At 46.6% G+C, this 23,276-nt stretch overlaps 1 long non-coding RNA gene across 1 annotated transcript; it reads right to left on the bottom strand.

Moving 5' to 3' along the window:
• Positions 1 to 8,458: 8,458 nt before the first annotated feature.
• On the bottom strand, positions 8,459 to 18,288 carry LOC125986929 (uncharacterized). Its single transcript, XR_007487813.2, has 3 exons — positions 17,818 to 18,288; positions 17,136 to 17,193; positions 8,459 to 16,476 (listed from the first exon to the last, which is right to left on the bottom strand). It is a non-coding gene; the product is annotated as an uncharacterized lncRNA (long non-coding RNA).
• Between the last annotated feature and the right edge of the window lie 4,988 nt (positions 18,289 to 23,276).

The raw sequence follows: 23,276 nt of genomic DNA, 5'->3' as shown, positions 1-23,276 counted from the left end.
TGACCTAGGGGACCGAACCGCACTCCGGCGGCGACCTAGGGGACAGAGCCGCACTCTGGCGGTGACTTGGGGGACAGAACCGCACTCGGGCGGCGACTTAGGGGACAGAACCGCACTCCGGCGGCGACCTAGGGGACAGAGCCGCACTCTGGCGGTGACTTGGGGAACAGAACCGCACTCGGGCGGCGACTTCGGGGACAGAACCGCGCTCGGGCAGCGACTTGGGGAACACAACCGCACACGGGCGGCGACTTGGGGAAACAGAACCGCACTCCGCGGAAACTCGGGGAAACCCAACCGCACTGGGGCGGCGACTTGGGAAGTCTGTACCGCGATCGGCGGCCACTCACAAAGTCCGTACAGTGATCGGCGACATTCGGAAGGCGGGGCTCTGCGCGGCGGCAAGAGCCATCACGCGCCGCAGCAGTGGGAGTGGAGCCAGGGACGATCGCGGGTCCGACGCAGCTGGCTTGGATGTCTGGCGACGCCCGCAGGTCCTGCAACGCTGGGATGGAGCCCGGTGGTGGCCGCGAGTCCGATGGCGCCGGGGGGGCACTCCGATAGCGGCCGCGGGTCCGGCGTCGCGGCAGCGAAGTCCGACGACGGTCGCAGAGGCGATGGTGCCGAGAGGAACTCCGATGGCGGCCGCGGGTCCGGCGTCGCGGGAGCGAAGTCCGATGACGGTCGCGGAGCTGATGGCGCCGGGGGGGAATTCCGATGGCGGCCGTGAGTCCGGCGTCGCTGGAGCAAGATCCGATGGCGGCTGCAAGCCCATGGCGCTGGAACATGCTCTGATGTGGATCGGGCGTCGCAGCGGGAGATGGTGGTGGAGGGGGGTCCAAGCGCTGGTCGTTGTGATGGTCGGATCATTCTGTCACGGTCGGTTGTAGCATGGAGCAGGACGACCAAGTGCAGCTTGGACCAGGGTTTATTGAAGCAACTCAAAATACAGACTCGGTAAACTGACATGACTTAAACAATAACTTGACTGACTGACCGGGACGTGGAACAAGAACACAGCAGGACATGACGGCACCAAGACAGGACGACAACACCGAACGACAGCAACCAAAACCAATACCAATGATCCGACCGGGAGTGAGGGGCAGACAGGACTTTTATACACGACAGGTAACGAGAGGCAGGTGGGAACAATCACACTGATCATGGGCACACAGGAGGGGAGGGGCGAGCACACAGACAGAAACCAAGACAACAGACACATAGTGGGGCAGTTGGGGGTGAGACGTGACAACAACAAATTACATACTGGCAAATCAGAAGGTACACGATAAAACAGGTTTGTTCGGACCTCCTCAGTGGGGGCTCTGTCGAACCCCTGAGACCGACTCACCGAACCCCTAGGGTTCGATCGAACCCAGGTTAAGAACGACTGATCTAAAGCACGTGTCAAACTCAAGGCCCGGGGGCCAGATACGGCCCGCCACATCATTTTATGTGGCCCGCGAAGACAAATTGTGCATCAAATTTGTGCGTCATTACTAGAATTGCAAATTGTCTTAACTTTTAATAATACAGGCAGGAGTCAGACTTTTTTTTTCTCAGAATTCTGACTTCACTTTAAAGTGATAATTAAAGTCTGAATTCTGACTTTAAAGTCTGAATTCCGACTTTAAAGTCTAAATTGAATTTAATCTAATTTTTTACTTTAAAGTCTAGATTTTGACTTTTAAGTGAAAAGTCAAAGAATTCTCACTTTAAAGTCAGAATCCTGTCACCCTGTTTTTTCTCTTCACCGGCCCTAATCCTTTTCCATACCAATCCAACTCTAAAATCGGCAATTACTCACCTGACGAAGTCCACGCGACGCTCAACACGAATACGCACAAGGCGCACGGCCAGTGGCGTTCTCATCGCTCACGGGAGAGGCGATTCCAAGCAAATAGTTTGCAGTCAACAATTCAACTCCAAAGCAAATGATGGATGGACTATACTAGTCACAATAGGCTTGCGTGTTCTGATGCCACTCAGACGTCGGCCACCACGTGACGTCACAAAAAGCTCCTAATACGTTTGCACGCCTTTGACTTGGCAATGGTGGACGTGACATCGTAGACGCCGGCCAGCACGTAAAGTCACAAAAAGCTCCTAACACGTTTGCACGCCTTTGACTTGGCGAGGGTGGACGTGACATCTTAGACGCCTTTCACTCGCATCAAAAAAGAGGACCGCAAATAAATAATAAAAAAAAGGGGAAACAAGTTTCGTCACTTTCGGCTGCCAACAAACCTCCGAGTTGGGCTTGGATCAGAGCCAAAGTGAGGCCATGTCTTGTGTAAATACATATGGCAGTGACACATTAGAAATGACTGTGTCAGGGATCACTGAGGATAAAAACACAATCAATGCACAATGGAATACAGTTCAAACCAAAAATAAACTTTTCTATTTAGCATCAATCTACAGTTGTGTTTAAACACAATTATTTTCATCACCTGGGTGCAATTCACACGGCCACTCAGAAATAGAAAGGCATTGGCGCTCATTAGAAATGTGGTCGTCTTGATGGAAAACACGGCCCTTTTTGTCCATTGGCACCGCCATAATCAACAAAAAAGGAATCATGTCTAATACCCTGTCAGCCATAGATGTCTATTAGACGTCTGGTCTATGTATAGACCCAATTTAGACGTCTATGTTAGGTCTATATGTAGACCTAATTTAGACGTCTACATTAAAAACATCAAATATGATCATATTTCGAAATTTTAAACTCTCAACCAGCTGTAAGTTGTATAAATATTGTACAGAAGTTGTATTGCTTTGTTTTTAACAACCGTTGATCTGTACATGTGAAGTGTGGTTATTTCTGTAACCTGATATACAGGACTGTCTCAGAAAAGTAGAATATTGTGATAAAGTTCTTTATTTTCTTTATTATGCTATAGACGTCTAAAAGACGTCTAGACGTCTACGGGATAGACGTCTATTAGACGTCTATTAGACGTCTATATGTGAGTGAGTTTTTTTAGACGTTTATTGAGTAGACATTCGAATGATGGCGAATAGCTATTAGCGCGATTAGGGCTAATCGCGCAAATAGCTAATGTGGTGAATTCTCTTCGATGTTCTGCTGGTCTCCAAGATCAAACGGTGGATAGGTAGCTGGCTCAGGGAAGGAAAACTTCAGTGACCCATGGCTGATTGGGGAAAGATTTTATTCAACCGATGTCAGAATTGAAGTGTCTCTCTCTAGCAAAAAAAAGAAGTTCCCCTGTCTTCTTTGCCTTGGGTCTTATACCTCGCGCCCCCCCCTTACTCGGGCCCACGCACACAAGGGCAGCTGGTCGACTTCTCCCCCGCCAGCCTGCTGTGTTGATTCTAACCAAATGGCCGAATCCTGTATCCTGGTGCCAGGAAGTCTGCCTTCCTGGCCCAGGCCCCATAAAATCCCATGCGCACGTGACCTGGTCACTTCAAAACTTAGAAGTGAAATATACATTGCATGAGACCAAAATAAAAATACACTACATATTCCCCCCTTCGTGACACTCTACGTGTTTCGACAACGGTTCGACAAGAAATGACATCAGTAAACATGCAAAAATCTTACCCCAAACATTTTATGGTTTCCATCTACAATTTAGACCTATTTGTCTCATACTAAATCACGCTCAAGGCATGCTACTTAAGGTTACTTTAACTAAGAAAACTCAACCTAAGTTTATATTAAATTTCTCCCTGACGGCAATCTGAGGCATCTCAGGAACCACACATGACCAAGATTGAATTCCCCCAACCTGCTTAACCAATTGACGCCGACCGCAAAATGTATAATTAAATATTTGCCCTGTAATAGCAGCTTTAATGCAGTCACACGTTGAGAAATTTTCCCTATTCGTTGTTTCTGGCCCCGTCTTCCTCCGACATTCAATGACCTTCCAAGCTTTCGTTGTGTATTGTGCCACTGTCCATTCCCTAATCGCTGTATGATTTGTCCTTCGTGCTTTGTCACTGAAAAACCTTAAACCTTATTGTCACTAGATTGTTACCACGCTTCGCATCCATTCCAGGTTGTTGTCTCCCATTAACTCCCTTTCTTTCAAGATGCCTCTTCAGCTCCTTCCATCACTGCTTGTTAAATTCTGGCATGTCCTGTTAAAGCTTAAAAAAACTGAATTTGGAAAAATCTTTAAATCTCACAATTAAAAATTGAAATCTACTCACCCATTTCTATTTTACCACTCCCCCTTTGACACATTCGCCCAATGTGCCATTACATATCAAGAGGAGCCTGCAAAGTGTCCCCCCCACATCACCACACTCATCGTAGCCAGGCCCGCGGAGCCTCTAGCTTCCATCTGGGCCCCGGGACTGTCGCCCCAAGTCCCTGAAAATTGACTGTCCACCACACACTCGGCAACACAAACAAAAATCAACGCACTCCTGTCAGTAGGCATATAGCCCTGCTGACAGTGGACATTTGTACACACAAAAACTACACAGACATCAAGTATCAAAATAAAAACAGTCATAAAATGAATCCTGGCGCCCGCGGATCATGTCCTGAAAACCAACAAATTCATCATAAAAACCAAAAGGGCAAGGGTTAACATATTCATGTAAATTCAACACAAACTTTCCACGAACGCAATCGACAACCTGCAAAAATGAAAACAAGTTACGCAGACAATGCGCAATCCGCTCCTTGGCTGGGGGCTGATGCTGCAAAAAAAATCAAGTCACGCAGAAAATTAAAGCAGAGCGTGTTCTTGTCGCAAGCAAGCTCATGCGTCAAACATTTGGTCACTGTCCACCTCGTCCGTCACCCCGTCGGGTGAGCCCAAAGTCGTCACATGTCAAATCGTCTAAAGTCTTGATGTTAGATGCTAGTTCTGTCTTGTCTGACCATATCACTGAAATGGGCCTTCTCCATCGAACCATTTTGTTGTCGATGGTGCCCCTGATTGATCATTGAACCATGGTTCCGGTCAGAACTCATCACTTACCAGTTCCAGTCCCTCCAATCTGTACCGCCTCTTCAGGTGAGAGGAATGTTATCCTCAATTGTGATCACATCATCCCAACTTCAGACCTCTCTGGCTACTCATACTGCGCACACACAGTCATAGACGATCACAAGTGCGCGCACCCATCTCCACACTCACAGACACACTCATTCGTCACTGTCCCTCAGCACTCATTTGAGACTAAGAAAGTTATTATGTCAGTGAGCAGGCAAACATTGACTCCTAAAGGGAAATGTGCTTTCGGCAGTTTGCAAACATATTTTTAAGGTTGTGTTAAACTTATAATCACATTAATATAATATCTAGTATTGGAGTGCTTGTGTGGATTGGTGGGTGGCGAAGAATGTGGAGGCAAACTGCATGAACTTGTTTTCTTCGAAGTGTTGTGGAATAGGCCCAGACAGGGAGTACCGGACGAGAACACCTCAAGGTCGGTGAGAAACGAGAACAACAGCACGTCTATGTGGTCGGGCTTCGCAGGGAAAACCCAACCATCAGATTTCAGCGACACCTAGACGGGGAGGAGATAGCCATCGACCAATCATCTCACAATGTTTTGCATGCTTTAATATTCATATTGTGTTTCTTTAAAACTGGGCAACCCGGAAGAATGTGTCGTCTTTTGGTGGTCACAAAAACGCACGAGTTTTAGTGTGAGGGACCCGGGACCCAGGCCTGTATTAGTGCGCTTTGTCAGGAATAAACAATTGGTAAATTTGGTCTGATTGATCTACTGGTCTTCTCTTTGACAGAACGAACTCGCAAAATTGTTAGGTGTGCCAGTGTGTGGATTAGGACATAGCAATTTATGTGTTAAGTGTTGATCGCAATTTGGAGTCAGATCAATAACTAAAATCCGTAACCTAACACTCCTAAACGTAACTCTTCTCATTTGGACATATTCGTCAACCAGACCTATTGTAAAATCTCCAATAAAATTATCCATAAACTCACCAATCAGATTCATCGCAAATTGTCATATATATCTATCTGAAAGGCTAACTCTGGTGCCCGCATTTTGGGGGAGCCTCAGATTGCTCCTACAAACTCGATCCCTATTACTTATCCTAATTAAAATTTAAGAAAGAGTAGTCAGACCACTCCCTCTGACCTCTTACTTCATCCTTTGGCTCCCCCCTGTTTCCTGTTGTCAAGCTCAAAGTTGTCTCTCAGTCTGCTTCCCTTTATTGCCCCTTTTGGTGAGTCTCACTCACCCCCTTTTTTCCCCCCTAAAAATCCTGCCTGTCACACCATCCAGCACCTCTCCCTGCTTCCTTACGTCATCGCCTATTACCACTCCTTTCATCCAATCACTCACGCGGTCTGCCCCCCTCTGCAAAGCTACAGCTCCACACAGGGAGCTCCAAGCCCTCTCCCTCGAATGAGCAGTTTTTAATGTAATTTACGTCATTGCTGTCCAGATCTTCTATCTTCAATCTCCCTTGCTGTCAACCCCTGTTAAAATGCCAAAATGTCCCCATTCCCACTCACTCTACTCCTATCTTTGACTATGGAGTTTGCCCTTATTAAACCTCAGAAAATCTACATCCTCCTGTTATCTTCACATCCACCTCTTAGTGCTGCTTTTGATAGAATCTCCTATTGGTAACTCTATAGCGGACTGTTTAGCATATAATCCCTCACTCAGCTCTCTTGCTCCTACTTTGCCATGTCGGTGCAGCCGTAATTGAGCCCTATCGCAGTCATTATCTTGTTAACTGTCGCCTTGTGCGACTCCTATGCATGATTGTGTGAAAGATTCCTATGGCCATTCCGTCTTGAACGTATCCAACTTTCTGACCACACAACCTCCCCTGTGGTGTAACTAATTTCTATCGCATTGGGCAGGTACATTGAGCAACCTAGCTTCCTCTTGACTGAATTCACTTTAGTCCAAATGTCCTATTCTACAATTTATATAACTCGACTTCTACTCCTTAAGCGAGCCACAATATCAAATCCCGCTCTTGTTTCCTACCGTTTTAACCCATCTGTTTTATCCAAATCTGTTCAATCTCCAATTATGATGCTTTTCTCTGTAGCTCTCACATTATTCAATTTTTTATTAAATCTCCTCAGTTATGTCAAACTCAGTGCACAAGAAAGCTCCCATCCACTTTGACCCAATCTCCGCCAAGTTTGGTAAGACCTCAGCAAGGAGTGCGATTTGGTTGTCGGACACTTCATGTCTCATGTGTCTTTTGCAGCACCTCACCCTCTCATGTTGGTGTTCTGTTGTTGTTGCTTCAGAGCCAACCCATCCATCACTCTCGAATGAGTCAATTTTTTTTTAATGAGTCAATTTTCTGCATTGTGAGTTCCTCCGCTTCTCAATGTCTTTTCTCGTCTCCGAGGATGTCGTCCTTCCTCCGGAGAGTCGCTTGCCCCCAACAGTCTTTCTTTGTTCTTGCCAAAGGTCAAAGGTGCCTCAAAGCCAGGCACCGTTTTTCTAGTCGTCCACAGCTGCAGGCGGAGTTTCGGGATCAAGTTTTAGGGATCCTGGCACTGAGAGTGACAGACTGGGACATCAAACTTGTAAGATTATCTCCAAATATAGCTGCTGCCATCAATTCGCTAATAACGTTTGTTTATCAAACTTCAACTTCTCCTAGTAACAGCAATCTCGTTTTTATATTGCAAGTCCTGCAAACTCATCCTGTTTTTGAGATACATTTCATCTGTTGTTCTCTTATTTTCGATTCTAATCCCTTCCTTCTTCTAATTATTTGAGTTGGAACCGCTGAGACCACTCCTTGCATACCACATCCCCCCAGGGGACTTACTCCAAGCTCCCCTCGTTCCATACCTCACTTAGATCCCTCATCCTTCTGTATTTCCCACTTCAAGCCTTCAATTTTGAATACAGCTTTCAACTCTTGTGTAAAGATGTAATTTAATGAGATGTAGGTTGTGTCTTCAGTATCAGTATTCAAAATTAACTAATCAAACGTATGGGTTTTAAATCTAGCCCTGATCTACGTCTCGACCTCTCAAACGTTATTACCTGTGTCATGCTTGCTCAAAAATGTGACTTAGAATATGGTGTTGTGAATTTCCAATCCCCCTGATCCCATTTGATCCCGCTTCTCAGATGTTCTTTCTCATGCTCCTGTTAGCCTGCAATTGTCCAAATCAAAAATGTTATTTTCTTTTAAATGTCTTTCTTTTGAACCTCTAAATCTCTCGTGTTGCTAACCTATCTACACCAGGAAACCAATTAAAGGGTATTGTCAGGTTCAAAGTACTAACTGAATATCTGAATAAGAGAAAAGGATCAGCAGACAAAAAACAAGTGAGGCAGAATATTGATTTTTCTCACGAGGAGTGCGATACAGATTGCTTTCTACAATCTGACTACACTAAAATCTGTGTACACTCTCGCTCTTTTTATTTGGAACGCCCTACCCACAGTGTGAGACGATTAGCCCCTGAGGGTGAGGGGAAAAAGGATTGTGGGCTTCGTCTCGTAAGAAAAGAAACAAAAGTGATGCACAAAGTGTTGCGTGCAGATATGGCTATATCAGCAAAACAGTTTAAGCAATCAATAACTTTCTTGGATTCCGAGAGATAAAAAGAGAAAGTGACGTTCTTTAAGGAAGATCAGAAGGTTCATGATGCATCGTTTGACGTGTTGTTTTCACGATCTGTTCTGGTGGACGCTGAGATGTCAGCAGTATCTTGTTTGACACAACCGTCATCTCGCCCCTGAACCAGCCGTAATCCTTCTTGCACAAGATAAGAATAAGCAAGGCAAAGCAGCAAGCATATTGAGCAGTAACATTATGAATAAGTACTCATTAGAGAACGCATGATAACATATATATACAATTTTTCTAACAATTCCCCCCTGTTTATCATAAGTTCTCGGGGACTAACTTATCACCCATATGGCCACTTCAAAAGATTTTCAGCCAAGGGATCACATTTCGCAAGAACTAACTTGCACTTGGGAGGAAATTGAGTCTTAATCGTCAAAGCCAGAGTCAGGAAACAAATCGGACAGGTTTACCACAATAGAGTCGCTGTACTGTTAAGGATCGGACAGTACAGCCAAGTGACCATCAGTGTTTTTAGTTGCACCCCGCTTTTCCCAAGAGAGTCGTTCCTGGGAGGGGCTCTGAGACTGCATGTCAAGCAACACATCAGGGGAGATGTGTGACATCGAATCATGATCAGTGAGAGACGAGAGGACATGGAGCAGGCCTTTTGCAGCGGCCTTAGCGGATTTGTCAGCAAAAGCATTACCGAGAGAAACAGGATCAGAGCTTGCAGTGTGAGCAGCATATTTGCAAACCACCACCTTTAAGGGCAGCTGGACAGCGACCAAAAGTTGAGTTAGTAATGTGGAATGGGTGACGGGCTTCCCCGTAGAAGTTATCATGCCACGGTTGCTCCACTGCTGAGCAAAAACGTGCACTGTAGCAAAAGCATACTGACTATCAGTCCAGATAGTGACGGACTTGTTTGCAAACAATTTGCACGCCTCAGAGTAATGAGCTCAGCGGCCTGTGCTGACAGCGGCCGAGCCTTTGCAATTTGTTGAGCAGCATCGACGCAATCATGGAATTCGCCGTCGTCAGGAAGGGGAATGAGAGTGGAATGACTACACTGCGGCCCGCGAACAAATGAGTTTGACACCCCTGGCACAAGGGATAGCCTTCTCATTGATCAATCGTGTATCTTAAATCATGCTTTTCCTCCTTTGAAGCGACTATGTACTTCAAACCAAAACGGCACCATTTTATAGGGAAAAAATTTGTTGAATTTATTCGTTTTCGACATAATACTGGTCACAAATTTGCATGTAGAGCATTTTTGAGTTGTTGATCATAGACATCAGTTGAACACTCTTTCTGGTCTGTGTCTAAAGTTTGGAATTTTATTTTTATCCTGCCCAATAGTTGGTCAATTTGTATTTGTAATGGCACCCCGTTATATTCCAATGGACGGGCCTGGAGATCAAAAGGACTCCAGGTGCCTTTAACGCTTGCCCAATGTTTGGTTAAGGATGCCATGAAAACCTGTTGTACTTCATCACCTCTCAAATTATAGGAAGCAATGAGTTGTTTAATTTGGGGTACAAAGACGGAAAGGATGGTTCGCTTTGCCGTGCCACATTTTCCTCATCTTCATTCATCACATTCTCAGCTGCGGTTCTTAAGCGAGCTCGCGCTGACACTGTGTCATCATCTTCCTGTCTGTGCAACAGCAAGTTCTATTTTATCTTTTCTCCGTCTTCCTTATCTTTCAATTTACTAACAATTTACTGCTAATTTACAATTACTAACCCCCATCAATTGATAAATTATCTCCTCACTAAAGTCCTAGCCTGTTAACCTATCTTCATCAAGAAGACATTTGCAATGCAGGGGATACGAGAATAATAATAACACCTGAACCCTAACCTCAGAACACAAGAAAAACCTTAACAATAAACAAAATAAACCCAAGTACTCCAAATATTTCCTCATTAAGATTTTAGCCTTTTCGTGTCGAACACCATTGATTTCTAATCATTAACCTAATTTTATCCAGTTCTACAATGTATGTTTTCTCTTACTCTCACATTTTTGTGAGAGTTGGGCACTCTCCTCGTCGGACGAGTTTCTGCCCTCAACCCTCATATTATTCTATAATTTCTCATTTTTACATTTAACAATGCAAATCTGATAAACCATTGTCTAGCACACCGTTTTCATGCACCAATTTAACGCAATTCCAACCTTTATAACGAACTGATACACAAAGACAAACATACACAGAAACAAACACACGGGCCCACAACATAGACATGACAATCTTCCCAGCTGATAACAAGGGTGGGGGAGCAACTGAAGTGCGGAGAGCCTCGCCACCGCCACGTCGCATAATGCAACCCCCCACCTCTGTCCAAAATATGCATTTGTCAAGATATTTTATATTTTCGGTGTCGACCCCTTCCATTAATTTCCAATCTTTGCATTTTAATTCATGTCGGGGTAGCGACTTTTGTTTGCTATTTGATTTTCCCATGGTTTATTTTTCTAAATTTCGGAGTTGGTAATTCGAATGGCACTTACAGTGTCCTAAAGCCAATTTAATTCACAGGACAGTGGTAAAATATTCAATGAGTGGTAAGTCTCCTTTCCTCTGCTTCCACACAAAGCCACTGTTTGCAATCCTGTGTGTTTTATATAAAGGAGAGCTCAAATGAGATCACTCTCAGTCAAACCATATACACACACACAGAATGCGCACTCTTATCGTCTCACAGGCAAGCAGGGGAGTCCGCCCTCCCGTGGATTTTAACAAACTCGTTAACCTTCCTATTGTGTAAAGAAAACTTATTTTCATGGATAAGGGAGCGAAACCAGCTAAACAAGAGTTAAGAAAAACATTGGATGAAAAAGATTGTTTTTAGTTTTTTTTTTTTTTTTGGGCTGATTCAATACACGGGTCAAAAATGACCCGCTAACACCACAGATGGCAGCAGAAAGCTAACACATTAGGAAGGTTAAGTTAGGAGGCCCCACGGCACCTCAGCGGAATTTAACTGCTCCAAATTACCTGTACTTCTTTGGAAAACAGAGGAGCCCGCCCTCCCGTGGAATTTAACTGACTTTTACGTCAGGGGACTCCACCATCCCATGCGGAATTTAACTGTTTCTAATTGCACTTGATAGGGTCTAGAATTGTCAAGGTTTTAAGTGACCTCTTGTCACTGCACTTTCATTCCTTTTAACAGAATCAATATTCGTACTCACAGTCTGCTGGTTCTTTTCCTCGGATGTTCTCGTCAACCACTCTGGTGTCCGACCGACTGATCGAGTCAGCCCCGTGAAAAGGGTTTCTTTATATGCCTCGGCCAAGGACTTGTTCTGCGTCGAAAAGTCAGCCGGACCCCCGAAATAGGTCTGTTGAGAATCCCGGACGAGCCCCCAATTTCTGTTAGGTTCAAAGTACTAACTGAATATCTGAATAAGAGAAAAGGATCAGCAGACAAAAAACAAGTGAGGCAGAATATTGATTTTTCTTGCGAGAAGTGCGATACAGATTGCTTTCTACAATCTGACTACACTAAAAATCAGTTTACACTCTCGCTCTTTTTATTTGGAACGTCCTACCCACAGTGTGAGACGATTAGCCCCTGAGGGTGAGGGGAAAAAAGATTGTGGGCTTCGTCTCGTAAGAAAAGAAACAAAAGTGATGCACAAAGTGTTGCGTGCAGATATGGCTGTATCAGCAAAACAGTTTAAGCAATCAATAACTTTCTTGGATTCCGAGAGATAAAAAGAGAAAGTGACGTTCTTTAAAGGGCTAGAGACACCGGTATATGTATAAATCGGTTTTAGTTAGCTTATGGGCTTATAAATATAAATTGACGCTCGAAACAACGAAAAGGAAGCTGTTGCTCTGAAAAATAGAATTTAAATTTGCCGCACAGACGAGTTTGACTGCACCGAGCCGCCAGCCGGAAGTGACGTCTCATGACGTCTCAAGTTGTACGCGTTTAGCTTCAGTGAATGTAAACAAAAAGAGAAGAGGGGCCAGCGCGGAGACGTCGGGCCAGGTTTGCGGCCAACCCAGCTCGCCTAGCCGTGCCTTCCATTATCCTGGCGTACATTCGTTCGCGGGACGACAAGATGGGTTGAGTTCGCCTGATAGGATCCACGAATCGGACAGTGCGTGCCTGCTGTGTGCTCGTGTTCACAGTGGCCTGGTTGACTGTCATCTTTCCGGACTCTGCTGTGCATCGGGAGCGGCTAGCGTGCTATCACTCTTATTGTTCATCTTCTTGTTTTATTTTTCCTGTGTTGTTTACTTGTATGTGCGTTGTGAACGCTGTCTTGTCACCCTGGGATAGTGAGAAACGTAATTTCGATCTCTTTGTGTGTCTTGACATGCGGAGGAATTGACAATAAAGGAGACTTTGAGACTTTGACTTTGAAAAGTATGTCGAAGCGTGACGGGAGGGGCACAATTCAGAAAACGTGCTCAGCTCGTCGAAAAAATGCGATTTAAGAAATAAAATTAAAAATGCGCCTAAAACCTAAACCAAATGCTGCAGATGTTCATTTCTTCATTCGCAGTGGTCAACTCGGCACTCTACTCTTTTTACTATGCCAACCTAACCACAGTGACGGGAGAGGCACAATTCAGAAAACGTGCTCAGCTCGTCGAGAAAATGCGATTTAAGCAATAAAATTAAAAATGCTTATAAAACCTAAACCAAACGTTGCAGGTGGTCATGTCTTCATGTGCCGAGATCAATTCGGCACTCTAAAGCCCCCAAGAGCACTTTTTACTATGCCAACCTAACCAGAGTGACGAGGGGCACAATTCAGAAAATGTGCTCAGCTCAGCCCAAGTGAACTGCTAGATTCATCATATTCTGCGTCAAAAGAGGTTTCTGAATCGGATAAAATGATGCTAATATTGCCGCTAGAAACGGAGCTGTCGCTATCATCTGCCATGTTGTTTGGGTTTGTTGACATCCAGATGTACAACTTGTGACGTCACAGTAATGGCGCCGCCAGTTTGGCTTCGTGCGGGACCCGATCGATAAACTGGCATTTCATTTCAGCTTTATTCTTAGTAATCGGTGTCCATTTTTTATTTCCAATGCGGCAAATGTGTTCACTTTATACATTCTATCAAATTCCGTTCTAATTGAAAAAAAAAAGGGATGTCTCTAGCCCTTTAAGGAAGATCAGAAGGTTCATGACGCATCGTTTGACGTGTTGTTTTCACGATCTGTTCTGGTGGACACTGAGATGTCAGCAGTATCTTGTTTGACACAACCGTCATCTCGCCCCTGACCCAGCCGTAATCCTTCTGTTCTGTTGCACAAGATAAGAATAAGCAAGGCAAAGCAGCAAGCATACTGAGCAGTAACATTATGAATAAGTACTCATTAGAGAACGCATGATAACATATATATACAATTTTTCTAACAATTATTAAAAAAAAATGGACCAACAGACTACTCCCAATATCTCCTCATTGAACTCCTCCGCTCTTTTTCTATGTAATGCCTTGTTGACCACAAACTATTGACCTTCTGTAACCCTTAATCTAATCCCAATCAACAAATACTCCCTCCTTCTCATTTATTTCGTCGTAATCAATTCCTAACTGCTTTAATTTCTTTAACGCGTCTGTCTCTATGTCTATTTGAGTATTGGAACTCTTCTACAAATGTAATGTCTCATTTCCCTCATAGTTGCCAGATGGCCTAGCGGTGTGCCGACCACTCCCGACAGGGTCCCTCATTAATTACGAGTGACCCCCCTTTCTTCACTTCTTTCCTGTATCACATGCCACAAAGGTCCCTGTCACGGGCCGCCTTTGTGGCTTCCTGCCGTAAATTATTGGTGTCGCGGCTTAACTTTCTACTTAAGACACACACAAATACACATACATCAGTATTGTAACGGTTAGTGCAAGCATGCCCCTCTCCCACTTATTGGCAAACTGTTAACCATTACTACTTTTGCAGTTTCAAAAATACCAATGTGGTTCATGCATTATTTGCCCAGCGGGATTTGGTCATCCACCATTTGTGTTAGTTTCACACGATTTTGACCTATTCCAGGGGACCCGGCCCTGCCTCTCTGCACTCCTCAGTGCGTATCCCCGGGGCGGGCAGCCTGAACGAACGCAGGGGGGGCCTGGCTCAACAATGTTGACTCCGCGGGCTGGCCAGACCCACGCTATCATTCCACCGGCCCCTCCCCGCACAAAGCCAGCAATCCCGCCCCACAGGCACGCACCCCGAAGCGAGCGCGGGCTCCCTACTCGGTCCCCTCCCCGCTCAAAAATTCTCCATTTCCAACTTATTCCACACACACACACACACGCACACACACCCGGGGGCCCCCGGAGCTCACACTTCCACACGCACGTGCACACACAGAACGACAACAGACTGACATACAGATCTCACAGAGATTAGCACAAACACATAAGAAACAGCACATAAAGGGATCCAAATCCGACACCCGTGTCAATTCTTTCCAACCGTTTCTATGCGATTTGGTCATTACAGCGGCTGTTTCCCGTGCAAATGCGCACTCACAAACATGCTCTGTGCACTTCTTGTATTTGTTTCTCTAAAAGCACTTTGTTTTCCCCCCTTATATAGATTTCTAACTTTAGTGTGCACACAAATTACTTTTCTTACATGGTATACCAATATTAAACCCCCTGAGGCCTCTTTTTCCACGTTTTCCAATTTTTACCGGCTGCGCACTTCTCCTATCTGCCAATTGCGGTCTGCTGCAAGCCATAAATATCATCAGACTTTGACAGGCGTACATGCTATCACAGTGCGTCTCGACAATCGGGATCGAACCGTGTAGACTTGGGTACGACCGCAGCGCACCAATTCACCCCGGTAAGTTGCCCAAAGAGTATCTCTAAGAGGCTAACGCCCTAGCCGTCCGCCGGGGAAACTTTGCAAATTCGCACACACTCCTAATCTGATCAGTGCCCAAATAAAATGGTCTTCGCGCTTCATTTTCTTCGGCACTCCTAGGTCCCAGACCTGGCCGGTATTTCTCCCATATTCATTCACACAGCTACAGATGCCAAGGCTGCGCACTTCTCCTATTTGCCAAACGCAGTGTGCAGCAAGCCTCCCTTTTTTGTGCAACCTTGACAGAGACAAATGCCGCCACCGAACATCTCAACAATCGCACTTGGCCCGTACGGCAATTGGGTGCGATCTCAACATCCCAGCACGTCCCGGAAATTTTCCCTCCGGGGGCTAGGGTGGCACACGTCTCTTCTTGCAAGCAGTGTTCAATCGTATCTGTGTTTCCGCCCCATTCACACAGCTAAAATTTACATCCTCATCCGGATCTGTCACCAAAATAAAGTCCACGTTTTATGGGACTTTTCTATTATTCTTCTCTCGTGACAGTCGATCAGCGATATCCCAGACATTCTATCCTGTTTCAGGTGCCCTCTCTCTCGAGGCATTTCTTCTTTCTCATTCATCATTCACACACACGTCCCTCACACTGTTCACGTTTCCCCATTAAGCTTCATGTTATTGTTCATGTTCTCCATTTTTATTTGCCTTTTTTCTTTTTTCTATTTTTATTGAACATTTTCATTTTTCTATTGGGGCCACTCCCCCCTTTCAAAATTCACATTTTGACGACTTTTGACGAGGGGAGACAAATCCCCCCCCCCCCCCCCCCGAGCCAGCCACGCACACATCAGATCCATTAACTATCCACCTGAGGAACCCCTCTCTGTCCCCCCACACCAGGCACAAGCATACCGCAAAAACCGTGAGTGAAAGCTCCTCACCTCAAGCTCAGCCAGCCGGCCGGACGCTCAATGCTCATACCCAGGTGGACGAGGGCTCCCCGGGGAACAAGAGAACTGTTCATGAAGCCAAAAATGTGGTGAATTCTCTTCGATGTTCTGCTGGTCTCCAAGATCAAACGGTGGATAGGTGGCTGGCTCAGGGAAGGAATTCTTCAGTGACACACGGCTGATTGGGGAAAGATTTTATTCAACCGATGTCAGAATTTAAGTGTCCCTCTCTATCCAAAAAAAGAAGTCCCCATGTCTTCTCCCGCCTTGGATCTTATACCCCGCGCCCCCCCTTACTCGGCCGCACGCACACGAGGGCAGCTGGTCAACTTCTCTCCCGCTAGCCTGCTTTGTTGATTCTAACCAAATGGCCGATTGCTGTATCCTGGTGACAGGAAGTCTGCCTTCCTGGCCCAGGCCCCATAAAATCCCATGCGCGCGTGACCTGGTCACCTCTAAACTTAGAAGTGAAATATACATTGCATGAGACCTAAATGAAAATACACTACATATTAAAATAGTACTGATAAAATTGCTTGCTCTACAAGTTATTATCCAAATGATGAAAATGTACAAGGTAAATCTAGGTTTTATTTTGCACTTTGACATCCGCTATGGTTTCCGGACTGTAAAAGTCAAGGCAATGAATGACATGTCATAAATGCAAGTTCCATATTGAAGATTGCAATTACAACATACACTTTTTGCATATGCGCAACGGTAGCTAAGCATACATAAGTATATTCAAATCACCAATAACAGATCAATTTCCAAAGATAACGAAAGGCAGTTGTGATTACTTCTACAATCAAGAATAAATCAAAAATAAATCTGTACCTTGTGGAATGCGGTCAGTTTTTAATACAGATGCTCCTCTTATCTCCAGGCTTGGAGTCTGCAAAGGGGAAAGGGAAAAAGAAGATGTCTGATTTGACAATTCACCCATTAACTGCTGTTAATAACATGACACAACACAATTTTAACTTTTGAAGTGATTTGCCTTAGAGTTCCAGGGCCTGTTGAGCGCAAAAGTTAGGTGTACATTTTAATGACATCAGAAGATAAACACCTACTTTTTCACGTGCCACTCCTTGAGCTAAATCTGGAGTCACAAATCCATGGGTAAAAACGGGAAAATTACATCTTTGCCATGCCATCATCCCAAAGCTCATTCGGAGTGAATGGTTTTGTAACGTTTTTGTACCCTGCGAATAACCCCCACCCACCCCACCCCGGAAAAACATGCTCACTCCAACTACTAGCAAAAGTAGTTTATATGGGTCTACATTTCAAGCAACATAAAATGCCTTACATTAAAAACGTAAGATGAATAAGTTTTAACCACGTTTAAAAAGTAAAGGATGTTAACTTTACCAAACCATTCCCCAACAAACACATACAAACAAACAAACAAACAAACAAACAAACAAACAAGCAAGCAAGCAAGCAAACAAACAAACCACTCGCAAAAACATTCTTGAAACATACGGAGCATGCTCTTTTCAAAATTATTACGTACCTAAATGCAGCCCTTCTTTTTCTTACGGAAAAGTAAGTTGGTTTGTTCTTTTTCTTTCACAACTTGAAGAACGGACCCTTTCAGTGCATCGTCCTTCCTGGATTTTAAAATGATTACCAGACGAACCGTTACCAGAAATAAAAGCGATTACCGTTATTGCTAGTGGGGGGAGGTTGTCACGTGCTGGTGCCACCTGCGACGGGACCACGCCCCCCTGTCAGTGGGATCACCGTCACCTGCCACGGGTTCATGGACAGCGCTATATCAGCGCCGCCAGCGCAGACCCGAGTGCCAGTCTGTCCCTTGATGCTGCTTCGCTCATCAATCCCGAAGAGAATTGACTCACTTGACTACTCGAAACCCTCGCAGAACCGTTGTCCTCTCCAGCCCGATCGCCGCTCCAGCGCCAGCTGTTCCCATCATCCCCTTCAAATAAAGTCCGTCGTTACGCACTTGGCTGTACTGTCCGATCCTTAACAGAGGTATAACATGCGTGCAAGTTGATATTTTACTTAAGTAAAATAAAATACATTAAAATATAAAATAATAAATTAAATAAATAATAATAATAATAAAATTATTATTTTGTTTTGCTCCACTTGATGAGCTATTTTTTGGGCGTACACTATCTAATGTATTTAATTCAATCCCCCACATGGTCAGACAATCTACAAGTAGACGTATGGTTAAAATTAATATTTGTTTAAAATTCTGTAAATTATTTATACAACTTACAGCTGATTCTGAGTTTTATATTTTAAATTTGTCATCTATTTTAGGTTATTCCATAGCCCTAATATCAGGTTACAGAAATAAACACACTTGGTTTTGTAAAACAAAGCATCACAACTTCTGTACATTATTTATACAATTTACAGAATTGTTTTGGGTTTAATATTTTATATTTGATGGATTTAATTTTGTCGTATATTAGCCCCAATGACACTTCACACGGATCAATGGTTGTTTAAAACATGTTTGTTTGGGGTTTAATATGATCATGTCATGCTGGCATGTGTTGTCCTGGTCACTTCCTGTTTTATTGTGTAATTTTCCTCTCGTTCCAGTCGGTGTGTCCTTCCCCTGTGCGTCCGGCCACGTGACTCCCTGATTCCAAGTGTGTGCACCTGTGCCAATGACCAACTGTCTTCACCTGCGTTCCCCTCCTTCTGTGTCCATATAACCCGCGCTTTTCCCCGTGTCCAGTGCCAGTGCGTCTTGCCTTGCTAAGAACACTAGCGATCACGAAACCATCGAGTTCCACATAGAAGCCTTGTTTGAACGACTTTGATCACTTATGTTAACTTGGTTACATAGTTATCTTCTTTATAGTATTTCCCTCGGTTCGAGGCGCTTTGATTTCCCCTTTTTCTCCCTCGGTTCGAGGCGCCTTAGTTTCCCCCTTTTTTCCCTCATATTGAGGCGCTTTTTGTTACTACTACCATTGGAGAAAATAAACACATCTTTGGACTTTGGAAACTCTGCATTCGAGTCCTCTCCCTGCTCCGCGCCTGACATTGCGCACTGGCCAGACATGGACTCGGCAGAGACAGAGCAGCTGGTCGCCCCAGTACGCTCCCAGGCGTCGCAGCTGGGCCAACAACAGAAGCAGGTAGACGCTCTGAGTGTTGGTGTCCAAGAACTGGTGAAGAACCAGGAAGGCTTCGGAGAGGCGGTGGCCGCCCAGGTGGATTCGCTGAGTCGTCAAATGCAAGACGTCCTCACGCTGCTGACCACGGGACCAGCTGCGACGCCCAGTTCCCCAGCGGCGCCCCCTGTGGACCACCCGGCGCCCGCTCCTATGGCGAGGGAGGTCAGACTGGCTTCCCCGGAACGATATGCAGGTGAACCCGGGCTGACCCGAGCCTTTATAACCAATTGTAAGATGCAGTTCGAGCGAGCTCCAGGCGACTTCCCAACGGAACGCTCCCGGGTGGCATACATGATATCCTATCTGACGGGAAGAGCCCGGGCGTGGGCGACGGCAGAATGGGCCAGGAATTACGCTACCTGTCACTCATTGTCCGGATTCATCGAGGCCCTGTGCATGGTGTTCGATCCAGTTCCCACGGACCGAGAGAAGGTACGGGAGCTGTGCCATATCACCCAGGGTCGAGAGACGGTCAGCGACTATGCGATCCGCTTCCGCACTCTGGCCGCTGAAAGCAGATGGAACTCGACGGCCCTGTACGATGCTTTTCTCCGGGGTCTTTCCGGGACCATCCAGGACCAACTCATTCCCCTCGATCTTCCTGCTGAACTCGACGCTCTCATCGCGTTGGCCATCCGAACAGACAACCGACTACAGGAATGGAAGAAGCAGCGCGCAAGCCGGGGTGCGATCGTCACTCCTCCCGCGTCAGTGGGCGGGCAGTCATCCCACGAGACGCACCACCAAAGATCGACCCCGGCGTTACCACCGGTTGGGCCTAAACCCATGCAGCTCGGCAGGGCCAAATTGAGCGAAGAGGAAAGACAGTGTCGACGCCAGGAGAGCAGATGCTACTACTGCGGTGCGCTTGGACATATCCGCCTCTCCTGCCCAGAGAGGAAGGAGCTGAGGATAAGCACCTTCCGGCAGAAGAATCGGGTTCTACCCGTCGGGACGCTAACCTCCCAAGGCAAGGTAATCAAGCTAGGAGTGTTGATTGACTCTGGAGCCGATGAGAATCTGATTGACTAGGCTTTCGCTCGCAGCTTAGGTGTAAAGACCGAACTATTGAACACGACCATAAAGGCTAAGGCACTTAATGGGCAAGCCCTTTTCGACGTATCCTATATAACCGAACCCCTCTCACTGTCTTTTGGGAGTCATCATGAACTAGTAAGACTGCATGTAGTCATCTCCCCCCTGAATCCGCTTATCCTCGGTTATCCGTGGTTAAACATCACAACCCTGCCATGAACTGGGAGTCAGGGGAGATAAAGGGGTGGGCATCCCAGTGCCAAGAATCGTGTATCAAACCGAACCCTTTGATCGATTCTACACGCACTTCTCTCTCTGACTCCGCGTCTCCTGAACCAGAGTTCAAAGCTCCGGATCTAAACCAAGTGCCCGTATGCTATCATCAATTCGCGGAGGTATTTAGCAAAGCCAAGGCGAGCTCCTTACCACCCCACCGTCCTTACGACTGCGCCATAGAACTATTGCCCGGTGCTACGATACCCAAGGGGAGACTTTATTCCCTTTCGGGCCCCGAAAAGCAGGCCTTAAATGACTATATTGATGCGTCACTTAAAGCGGGTCTGATCAGGCTGTCATCATCGCCTGCATAGATTACAGTCCCCCCAACCAGATCACTATTAAAAATCGGTATCCCCTCCCACTCATGTCGGCCGTGTTTGATCAGTTGCAGCAGGCTCGGGTATTCACCAAGTTAGATTTGCGTAACGCGTATCACCTCGTGCGCATTCGGGAAGGTGATGAGTGGAAGACGGGCTTCAACACCCCCAGGGGACACTTTGAATACCGTGTAATGCCGTTCGGCCTCACCAATGCCCCCGCGGTCTTCCAGGCCATGATCAATGACGTTCTGAGTGATTTCTTAGACCACTTTGTTTTCGTTTACTTGGATGATATCTTAATTTATTCACCAGATTTGAAGACCCATGAGAGTCATGTTAAGTCGGTCCTGCAACGGCTCCTGGACCATCAACTTTATATAAAGGCCGAAAAGAGCGAGTTCCACACCGAGACGATATCATTCCTTGGCTTCATCATAGCCCCAGGGAAGGTCCAGATGGACCCGGCTAAAGTAAGCGCGGTGACCCAATGGCCGGTACCGGATAGCCGCAAATGAGTGCAGCAATTTCTAGAATTTGCTAACTTTTATAGACGGTTTATACGAGGCTTCAGCGCCACCGCGGCTCCCCTGCACGCTCTCACTTCCCCGACAGTTCCATTTCGCTGGAAGGCGGAGGCTGAAGCCGCCTTCCAGGATCTGAAGAGGTGGTTCACCACCGCTCCGATCCTCACCTTGCCCGACCCGTCTCGTCAGTTTGTGGTGGAGGTTGATGCCTCCAGTCAGGGAATCGGCGCCATCCTGTCTCAGAGATCCCAGGCCAACAATAAGCTCCATCCATGCACCTTTTTGTCCAGACGGCTGACCCCCGCGGAGCAGAACTATGACGTCGGAGATCGAGAATTGTTGGCGGTAAAACAAGCTCTTGAAGAATGGCGACACTGGCTGGAGGGAGCCCAACATCCCTTTCTGGTTTGGACCGATCACAATAACCTGCAATATATCAAGGATGCCAAACGATTGAACTCCCGCCAGGCTCGTTGGTCCCTGTTCTTTAACCGTTTCCATTTCACTTTGTCTTATAGACCGGGGGCCAAAAACATCAAACCAGATGCGCTGTCACGCATCTACAGCCCAGACCCGGTGTCCACAGAGCCAGAGCCCATTCTCCCCCCTCACTGCGTGGTGGGAGCCGTAGCCTGGCCCATAGAGGACTTGGTGAAGCAGGCAAACCACGATGATCCACCCCCTAGGGGAAGTCCCGAGAATAGACTGTTTGTTCCTCCCGAGCTACGATCCCAAATGATCCACTGGGCGCACACCTCCCGACTCGCATGTCACCCGGGCGTGTGAAGAACCCTGTACGTCATCCAACAAAGATTCTGGTGGCCCTCCATGGGGGTGGATGTCAGGAAGTATGTTGCAGCCTGTTCCATCTGTGCGCGAAGTAAGAACACTCCCGGCAGCCGTGTGGGGTTGTTGCAACCTCTCCCCATTCCCTCTCAACCATGGGCCGACATCTCTGTGGATTTTGTTACGGCGCTGCCGGTGTCTAGCGGTAAGACGACGATACTCACCGTTGTGGATAGATTCTCCAAGATGGCCCACTTCATTGCTCTGCCCAAATTACCTTCGGCTAAACGTACGGCAGTAGTCCTCATGGACCACGTCTTCAGGATTCATGGATTTCCTCGGGACGTCGTGTCAGATAGGGGCCCCCAGTTCGTGTCCCGCTTTTGGAAAGCATTCTGCAAGCTTATAGGGGCCACCGTGAGCCTCACTTTGGGCTACCACCCGGAGGCGAACGGCCAAGAGGAGCGCATTAACCAGCAGCTGGAAACGGCCCTCCGCTGCTTGGTAACCCAGAACCCGTCGTCGTGGAGTCAAAACCTGACCTGGGTAGAATACGCCCATAACTCCCTTCCCACCACGGCTACCGGGGTGTCCCCCTTCATGTGCGTATTTGGAGACCAGCCCCCGCTCTTCCCCGAAGGTGAGCCAGAGGTGTCAGTTACCTAAGCGCGCGCTGTGGTGAGACGCTGTCGGCGCATCTGGGCGGCGGCAAGGGCCATGCTGGTCCGCCAAGGCGACAGGGTGAAGAGGATGGCTGACCGGATACGACGTCCAGCGCCCGTCTACCGGCCAGGCCAGCGGGTCTGGCTGTCCGACGGGACCTTCCCCTCCAAGTGCGCTCCAGGAAGCTGGTCCCCCGTTTTG

Source organism: Syngnathus scovelli, chromosome 19 (genome assembly GCF_024217435.2).
Source record: "Syngnathus scovelli strain Florida chromosome 19, RoL_Ssco_1.2, whole genome shotgun sequence".
Classification (NCBI taxonomy): Eukaryota; Metazoa; Chordata; class Actinopteri; order Syngnathiformes; family Syngnathidae; genus Syngnathus; species Syngnathus scovelli.
This window is presented reverse-complemented; position numbering and strand designations above follow the sequence as displayed.